Genomic DNA, 6264 nt, shown 5'->3' on the forward strand with positions numbered 1-6264 from the left:
GACTTCTCTCCCGCAGCTTCTTCACCTCTCTCAGCCTTCACAGAATTGAAGAGAGTCAGGGCCTTGCTCTGGATTGGGCTTTGGCTTAAGGGAATGTTGATCTTCTATCCAGACCATGAGAACTTTCTCCACATCAGCAATAAGCCTGTTTTGCTTTCTTCTCAACTGTGTGTTCACTGGCGTGGCCCTTCTAATTTCCCTAAGAACTTCTCTTTTGCATTCACAACTGGGAGGACTGTTTGGTGCAAGAGGCCTAGCCTTTGACCTGTCTCAGTTTTGACATGCCTGCCTCAGTAAGTGTCATCATTTCTAGCCTTTGATTGAAAGTGAGAGATATGTGGGCGCCTGGGTGGCTCAGTTGGTTAAGCGACTGCCTTCGGCTCAGGTCATGATCCTGGAGTCCCGGGATCGAGTCCCGCATCGGGCTCCCTGCTCGGCAGGGAGTCTGCTTCTCCCTCTGACACTCCCCCCTCTCATGCCCTCTCTCTATCTCATTCTCTCTCAAATGAATAAATAAAATCTTTAAAAAAATAAAAAATTTAAAAAATTTAAAAAAAGAAAGTGAGAGATATGTAACTCTTCCTTTCACTTCAGCACTTAGAGGTCATTGCAGGGTTATTAACCAACCTAATTTCAGTATTGTTGTGGCTCAGGGAACAGGGAGCCCGAGGAGAGGGAGAGGGATGGGGAACGGCCAGTGGGTGGAGCAGTGAGGACACACACGACATTTATTGGTCACGTTTGTTGTCTTCTATGGGCGCCACTCATAGTGCCCAAAACGATTGCAGTAGTAACATCAAAGATCACTGAGCACAGATCATCATAACGAATATAGTGAACAAGTTTGAAATATTGCAAAAATTACCAAGTGAGAAAATGCTATTGGAAAAATGGGGCCAGGAGACTTGCTTGACACTGGATTGCCACAAATCTTTCATTTGTAAAAACTACGGTATCTGTGATGCACAATATAAGCAAAGCACAATAAAATGAGATATGCCTATAATGGGGCTTGGTCTAGGGTCACAGTGGCAGAAATGGGACGTGGAAGAGTTTTGGAAGCAGAACAAGCAAGATCTACTAACGAATTGTATGTGTGGGATGAGGGAAAGGTAGGAATCAAGGCTGATGCCTAGGTAAATGGTGATTTGAGAAAGACGAGGGTGAATAGGTTTTGGGGAGAGGGCAGGAGTTGTATTTGGCATATACTGTAAATGGCATGATTTGAGGTGCCTACTAGATATCCAAGTGGGGATGCTGAGGAGGTAGGTGGGGATATATGTATGTACAGTTCTGAGAGGAGGTCAAGGCCAGAGACATGTACAGGTGTGTCATCAGAATACAGGTGTATTTAAAGCCAAAGAACTAATAAAGATGATTTTGGAAGTGAGTAAATTAAAGACAAAAGAGGGTCTAGGACCATGCCCTGGGCGTGTCAATGTTTAGATAAAGGGAAGCCAATATCAAATCTGAAAAGAGGGCTCGGAGTGGGCCACATTTCCCTTCTAACTTGAGGCTGGTGGGACTACAGGGCCTAGGGATTACAACCCCCACAGGGTTTCTTTCTGCCATGACAGTAGCTGGCTTTATCATTCTGTGAAATGGCTACAAATTGCAGACAGAGGGCGCAAGCAGAACATGCGCCCATCCATTGTCTTTTCAGGATACTGAAATTTTTCTAATTGTGGAAAGGTCTATGGCTCCCCCACTGAGTTACACTCATCTTTTTGGTATTTAGGACCCCTTGTGAAATGACCCCAAGGTAACTTGGACCTCAAGTCCTACCCACCTACCCAACTCCTCTCCATCCGTTACAGAGATGTGGCAGCCCTGCACCCCATTGTGCGCTGCCCTCTAGCCAAGATGAATCTAACATTCACACCTGACTTTGGAAGCCCCAGAGAAGGTGTGCAGTCCAGGCCCCCTCACAGCCGTGCACTCCACACATGCACTTGGGTGCCCATGCACACACGTCTCTTGTAGTCTGAGGACTTTCCACTCTGGCTAGTGGATACAGGAACTATTCCTGGCCCTGTATGAACTTCGAGAATTACTAGTCCTGTTCCTTCCTGTTTTTCCCCCAGCCTTAGGCGGTCATCCTACTCTAGTGCTCATCGGTTCTCACCTGAAGATGCAAGGGGACCCCTCTGCAGACCTGTCCAACAGGCTACAGTACTTTCCTCCAAAGGCTGTTAAGAGATTATATCAAATTATCATATGCAAAGTGCCTAACTAGCGCCTGGCCCCAAACAGGCGGCACCCAGTGTTCTCAGTTTTCTGCCCCTTCTTCATAATAAAAATAGCGAAGTGAATTACTTTTGCACAGTGTGAAGCTTTTTCTGACATTTATGCAAACTTCCCCACACCAGAGTTGCTATAAAATCCTTCCTGCCGCCTGGAATACAGCACAGCTGTCATTTCTTCATTCTCCTTCTTCATTCTAGCTGCCTGCTGCCTGGGCCCATGGACAGTACCTTATGTGCTGGGTTTTTGAGGTGTCAGTAGTCCACTCTGGACATCAAGCTCTTCCAGTTATTATTGTCGTGTAACAAATTACCCCCAAACTTAGCAGCTTAAGAAACATTTTTTGGGGCGCCTGGGTGGCTCAGTCGTTAAGCGTCTGCCTTCGGCCCAGGTCATGATCCCAGCGTCCTGAGATCGAGCCCCGCGTCAGGCTCCCTGCTCGGCGGGAAGCCTGCTTCTCCCTCTCCCACTCCCCCTGCTTGTGTTCCCTCTCTCGCTGTGTCTCTCTCTGTCAGATAAATAAAATCTTTAAAAAAAAAAAAAGAAACATTTTTTGCTTGTCATTCTGTGGCTCAGGATTCTTGAAGGGCTCAGCTGGGCAGTCCTTGCTCGAGGTCTCTCACGAGGTCACAGTCAGATGTTGGCTGGGGCTGGAGTCATCTGAGGGTTCCACTGGGACGGATGTCCTCGATGACTCACCTGACAAGGCAGGCAGCCAGCGCTGGCTATTGGCTGCGAGCTCAGCCTGTGTTGCTGAGTTCTGTGCCTACATGGAACTTCTCCAGCGCAGCTGGTGACCGACTCCCCAGCAGGTGTCTCCAGAGAAGCAGGCAGAAGCTGCATGGCCTTTTATGACCTAGCCTTGGCGATCAGATAATGGCACATCTTTCCCTCTCTAACAGCCAAGGCAGTCACAGTTCACCCAGCTTCAAGGGGAGAGGACTCACAGCCTACCTCTTGATGGAAGGTGGCAGGGATACATTTTAGAAGAGCATGAGGGATGGGAGATATTGTTGCAGCAAACTTGGGAAAATACCGTCTGCCACACAGGCAGCTGGTAATGTCCTGGGACAACAGGTGCCTTCCTTGTCTCTAGACAGTTTACACTCTTAAAATCAGAAATTAGGATTTTTTTTCTAAGAGCAAAATAGCAAACTCAGTTTGGGCAGTCCTGGGCAAGCACACAGGAGGCACTGCTCTCGGCTCCAACCTTCTGGACATTCCTGAGGTAGGAAGGCTTGTGTCATGCACTTTGAGCTTCAAAAACAGACATATTCATTCATTCATCCAATATAATGAGCAGCTATTATGTGCCAGGTGCTGGGGGTACAGTTATGTGTAAAGCCAAACGTGGTTCCTGACCTCTACTGGCTTACATTCTGATGGGAGATACAGCTCATGAACGAAGTAATTACATAAATACCTGTAAAACTGTGACGGGGACAAAAGCTCTAACGGAGAGGTGTAAAGGGGGATCGTGCTTAGGGCACTCAAGGAAGGTTTTCCTGAGGAATGGATGACTCCGCTGAAATCTGAGGAATGAATGGAATTTCACCAGGAGAAGGGAGTCAAGGAGAACATACCAAGCCAAGGGACCCACTGAGAAAACGTCTTGGGACAAGAGAAAGACAAGGATGAGGGACTGAGCGAAGCTCTGAGAGAGAAGCCTGACTGGAGGCTGTGATTCAGTGACACAGACTTGGTGGGGGAGGGAGTCAGGGAGTGGATCTAAAAGGCATTCAGGACATAAGACTGGTAGGACTTGGTGATGGAGGGTGTCCTGGGCATCCACCCCTGCCTAATAAAGTACCACACACCTAGCGGCTTAAAGCCCCATCCATCTAGTATCCCACCGTTTCCATGGGTTGGGAATCTGGGCACAACTGGGTCCTCTGCGAGGCTGCAGTCAGGTGTTGGCCAGGGGTTGGGCTCTCGTCTGAGGCTCAACAAGAAGGATCTGCTTCAAAGCTCAGACAGCTGTTGGTGGCATTCGTTTCCTTGTGGGCTCTTGGATTGAAAACCTGAGATTCTTGCTGACTTGTCACCTGGAAGCCATCCTCAGTTCCTTACTGTGGTCCTCTCCACAACATGGTGGCTTGCTTCTTCAGAGCCAGCAAGGGAGGGAGGGTCCCCAAGCAGGACAGGTGTCACAGACCTGTGTGAAAGAATCACATCCACATAGTCACATACATCCTGACACCTTTGTTGGACTCTGTTGGCCAGAGCAAGTCATGGGCCCTGGTCACACTCAAGGGATGGGGACCACACAAGGGTTGAATCCTAGGAGATGGAGATCATGGGGGCCACTCGGAGGCTCTCTTCCATAGAGGAGTTCTGGGGTGGAGCACAGGGCTGTGTCAACCCAGGAAGAATAGATTGAAGGGGGTAGGGGTGGGGAGTGGAGAGAAGGGTTCCAGTTGGGACACGTTGAATTTGAGGCACTTTTGAGACATCCAAGAGGTATCACGTGGGTACTTATTTGAATTCACGATCTGGAGCTGGTAGGAAATATAAATTAATAAACCATGTTCAGATGAACAGTAATTCAAGCCAAGTGTGGATGGGATTGTCCAGGGAGGGGGTACAGAATGAGGAGAAGACCCAGGATCTAGTCTTAAAGAATTCCATCCAGGAGTAGCTGGGCAGAAGGCGCTGGGCCTGTGGATGAAGAGAGACCGAGCGGCCAGAGAACAGGAATAAAACCAGGAGAGTGATGTGTCTCACAAGCCAAAGAGAAAGAGGCCACCATTGTCAATACTGCTGGGATTCATGGAAGATGACTGGAAAGCTCAGTTCCATTTAGCAACAGAGTGGGAGTCACTGGAGGCCTTAGCAGGAACTGTTCTGGAGAAGTGGTGAGGTCAAGCTGGGGTCCGGTCGGCCGCCCTGTGCACGAGAGGCAACGGAATGGGAGACTGTGAGTATTGTTAGAGTATTTCCGCTGTGAGGAGGAGGCAGGTCCTGTCCAGAGGGTACGGAGGGAGCAGTGAGGTTTCAAACAGTGCTGAGTGACGTGCAGCGCAGAAGAGAGGCATGGAGGCTTGCTGGGCCCTGCAGAGTCCCAAAGCCACATCTCACCAGAAACAAGTTGGGTTTCTTACTCATGCCAGCAGCGACGGAGACCACCGCCCGGGGACACCTAGCTAGGGGGATGCTGTAAAGTGCTTCGGGGACTGGGGTGTGTGGTAGGTAGTTCTGTGGGGCTCTGCTGCGGATGCGGACTGGGTGTCAGGAAGAGGAGGTAATTCCGGGACGGGGTGCCTTAATCAATCTTATCCAAAAGGCAGGAGGCCCAGACAAAGCTTGCTCGTACTGGGCAGGGCCGAGGGAGGTTCGGTCATTTCTGTGGCTTGGACGACACTCAGTCTGTGTGCGTTCAACATGATGAGAGTGGTCTCGTGTTCTTCGTCTGTCGGAGGCTGGCGTCCACGTTGGCTCACTGCGTCCATCCAGCAGGAGGACGCCGAGACCTCGCTGTGCGCACGGCCGGCGGGCTCGCCCGCTGCTTCTCCAGGGCACCTCGCGGAAGCGCCTTCTTTCCCGCCCGCCACCAGCCTGCACTGGCGCGCACAGGCCGACGGAAGCGCCCTGCACGGTTTCCCCGGGCTTCGGTGCTAGCGCCCGGGACCGCCGGCCTTCTCGTCTCTACAGCGGGCCAGGAATGCGGGCCTGCCGAGGCGGTGTGAGGACGAAGGGACCGAACGCCTTCCCGGACATCGGGGCCCGCTACGCTGCCCCTTAAGCGCTAACATTTCTGTCCACACCGGCCTTCTAGGAACCGGATGCCCGGCCAAGCGAGAGCAGGAAGGGCCGGCCCTGCCGCCTGCAGGGAACGTGGCGGCCGCGGCGTCGCCCCCGCCCACCCAAAGCGAAGGCAACCTGCGCGCATGCGCGCCGCCCCGCCCGCCCGCGCGCAGGACTCTGGGGCGGCCGCGCCACGCCGCGCGCCGATTGGTGGTGCTTCGGACCCGCCTTCGGGTGATTGACGGCGCCCGGGCCGCCACCGCCCCGCTGCCGCCG

General features: G+C 51.8%; 1 long non-coding RNA gene across 1 annotated transcript in view; it reads right to left on the minus strand.

Moving 5' to 3' along the window:
• Positions 1–6110, minus strand: part of LOC145720416 (uncharacterized) — a 10187-nt gene extending 4077 nt beyond the window's left edge. Inside the window, exon 1 of the long non-coding RNA XR_014143313.1 lies at positions 4098–6110. This is a non-coding gene — a long non-coding RNA (uncharacterized LOC145720416). The remainder of the gene's footprint in view (positions 1–4097) is intronic.
• Positions 6111–6264: the final 154 nt, after the last annotated feature.

The sequence above is a fragment of the Leptonychotes weddellii genome, chromosome 3 (assembly GCF_054177405.1).
Source record: "Leptonychotes weddellii isolate Sample4059 chromosome 3, ASM5417740v2, whole genome shotgun sequence".
In the NCBI taxonomy this organism is placed as follows: Eukaryota; Metazoa; Chordata; class Mammalia; order Carnivora; family Phocidae; genus Leptonychotes; species Leptonychotes weddellii.